Genomic DNA, 2,969 nt, shown 5'->3' with positions numbered 1-2,969 from the left:
CATTTTTCTCATGTATCTGTACAATGGAATTATAAGACTGTTGGGCTCTTGCTAGATTATACTGATTCTTATTTGCTCCAAACTGCACTCTGGCTTTGCCTTTGACTAAGGTGGTGTTTATTGGCATGATGACCGATTCTATCAAGTAGGCACGGTTCCAGCCCTGTTTGTGAGAAGCTCCATATGTAATGCTCCTCCGCCCAATACATACCCTCCTGAGAGAACAGGTAATACCGCTTGAACAAATGGAGGATCAAATGGAAAGTTATCCTTAAAAGAGAAGTTAAGCAATATATATTCTATGCCTTCTTTTTCTTTTAAGAGCTGAAGATCACTGTGCAAAGGACTATCAGGGTCTACCTTCTGCAGTTTAACATGCAAGTCATATAAACTGTCATTTATGAGTTCCACTGAATAAATCCCTATTTTATAAATCTGTGATGGGCATATATCCCCGAGCTCTTTCATAAGTCTATCTGAAGCTTGCACTGACCCAGACACCACACCATTTAAATGGTCTTGCCTTTGAGTCTTCCTAATTTTCTCTAAGATTGCCAAATTTTCTTTTTCAATTCCTTCATCCTCTGACTTTTTCCCACTAATAGGCTCTTCTTCCCTCATTTCATAGTGATCTAAGTCTTCTGTATCTTCAGCCATCTCTTCTTCCTCATCTTCTTCTGAAGTCACTTCTGCTGTCCCATTCTGACCCGTGGGTAGTGGTTGGTCTAGCATCTCAACATCCAGGTGCTTAGGAAGGTTATATAATCTGCAGGGTTCACATATCAACCACTTCAATTGCTGAAGAAGTGAATTGTTGTTCTTAGTATCTTCTAGAGGTTGCAGAACTGATGTCAGATTTGGGTCATCAGAGTCTGCAAACCATCTCGGTGAAGAAGATGGATCGGAATCGGTGATGCTGCCGTGGAGCGTGAGGGGCCAGCGCGGGCAGCCCGGCCGGGCACTGGGACCTGGCAGCGCAGCTTGTCCAGCTTCCAGCTGACAATGCGGAATCACTTGTGGTTCTTGTTGAAGATGGACACCTGGAACTTCAGCTCGGCCTTGAGCCCTGACACGGACATCTTCCCCTCATCTCCGGCGGGAGGGNTACAATGGAATTATAAGACTGTTGGGCTCTTGCTAGATTATACTGATTCTTATTTGCTCCAAACTGCACTCTGGCTTTGCCTTTGACTAAGGTGGCGTTTATTTGCATGATGACCGATTCTATCAAGTAGGCACGGTTCCAGCCCTGTTTTGTGAGAAGTTCCATACGTAATGCTCCTCCGCCCAATACATACCTTCCTGAGAGAACAGGTAATACCGCTTGAACAAATGGAGGATGAAATGGAAAGTTATCCTTAAAAGAGAAGTTAAGCAATATATATTCTATGCCTTCTTTCTCTTTTAAGAGCTGAAGATCACTGTGCAAAGGACTATCAGGGTCTACCTTCTGCAGTTTAACATGCCAGTCATATACACTGTCATTTATGAGTTCCACTGAATAAATCCCTATTTTATAACTCTGTGATGGGTATATGTCCCTGAGCTCTTTCATAAGTCTATCCGAAGCTTGCACTGACCCAGACACCGCACCATTTAAATAGTCTTGCCTTTGAGTCTTCCTAATTTTCTCTAAGGTTGCCAAATTTTCTTTTTCAATTCCTTCATCCTCTGACTGTTTCCCACTAATAGGCTCTTCTTCCCTCATTTCATAGTGATCTAAGTCTTCTGTATCTTCAGCCATCTCTTCTTCTTCATCTTCTTCTGAAGTCACTTCTGCTGTCCCATTCTGACCCGTGGGTAGTGGTTGATCTAGCATCTCAACATCCAGGTGCTTAGGAAGGTTATATAATCTGCAGGGTTCACATATCAACCACTTCAATTGCTGACAAAGCGAATTGTTGTTCTTAGCGTCTTCTAGACGTCCCAGAACTCATGTCAGATTTGGGTCATCAGAGTCCGCAAACCATCTCGGTGAAGAAGTTGGATCGGATTCCGTGATGTTGCCGTGGAGCGTGAGCGGCCGGCGGGGCAGCCTGGCCGGGCACTAGGACCTGGCAGCGCAGCTCCTCCAGCTTCCAGCTGAGGATGCGGAATCGCTCGTGGTTCTTGTCGAGGATGGACGCCAGGAACTTCAGCTCGGCCTTGAGCCCTGACACGGACATCTTCCCCTCATCTACGGCGGGAGGGGCGCGGAAGGGGAGCCGGGCTGGAGCACGACCGCGACCGCCCCGCAGGGCCGGCCTGGGCCGCGCTCTGGTGGCTCCGCCTCATCAAGCGCAGTTGGAAAATGGCCAACTTTTTTTTTTTTTCAGAGACTGGGTTTCACCACCATGTTGGCCAGGAGGCTAGGATGGTCTTTATGTCCTGACCTCGTGATCCGCTCGTCTTGGCCTCCCAAAGTGCTAGGATTACAGGTGTGAGCCACCACACCCAGCCAATGTTTTTTTTTCTTTTCTTTGTTTTGTTTTGTTTTGTTTTATTTTGAGACAGAGTCGTGCTCTGTTGTCCAGGCTGGAGTGCCGTGATGTGATCTCACTGCAATCTCTGCTTCCTCGGTTCAAGCAATTCTCGTGACTCAGCCTCCTCAGTAGCTAGAATTACAGGCACACACCACCACACCCGGGTCATTTTTTTCCTGGCCTCAAATGTTCCATTCACCTTGGCCTCCCTAAGTTCTGGGATTATGGGCGTGAGTCACCGTGCCTGGCCCAAAGTGACTTGCTTCTAACAAATAGAATATGGCACGAGTAATGGGATGGCACTTCTAAGATTAGCATACAGAAAGAAGATGTAATTTTCATCTTGTGTTCTCTCTCTCTTTGCCTTCATTCTGGGGAAAGCAAGCTAACATGTGGTCAGTAGCCCTATGGAGGGGCCACATGACAAGGAACTGGTGACTTGGGCTAACAGCCAGAGAGACCCTGAGACCTGCCAACAACTACTGACTAAGCTTGGAATGGACTCTC

General features: G+C 46.7%; 2 pseudogenes across 1 annotated transcript; both read right to left on the bottom strand.

Moving 5' to 3' along the window:
- Positions 1 to 4: 4 nt before the first annotated feature.
- LOC108298951 lies at positions 5 to 1,079 on the bottom strand (annotated as a pseudogene).
- An 8-nt stretch (positions 1,080 to 1,087) lies between these two features.
- On the bottom strand, positions 1,088 to 2,165 carry LOC108298950 (annotated as a pseudogene). Its single transcript, XR_005198828.1, has one exon. The product of XR_005198828.1 is annotated as a ubiquitin-conjugating enzyme E2 Q2-like (transcript).
- Positions 2,166 to 2,969: the final 804 nt, after the last annotated feature.

Source organism: Cebus imitator, unplaced genomic scaffold (assembly GCF_001604975.1).
Source record: "Cebus imitator isolate Cc_AM_T3 unplaced genomic scaffold, Cebus_imitator-1.0 Scaffold1263, whole genome shotgun sequence".
NCBI classification, from domain to species: Eukaryota; Metazoa; Chordata; class Mammalia; order Primates; family Cebidae; genus Cebus; species Cebus imitator.
Note: the sequence above shows the minus strand (reverse complement) of the source record. Positions and strands in the feature narration are given on the sequence as shown.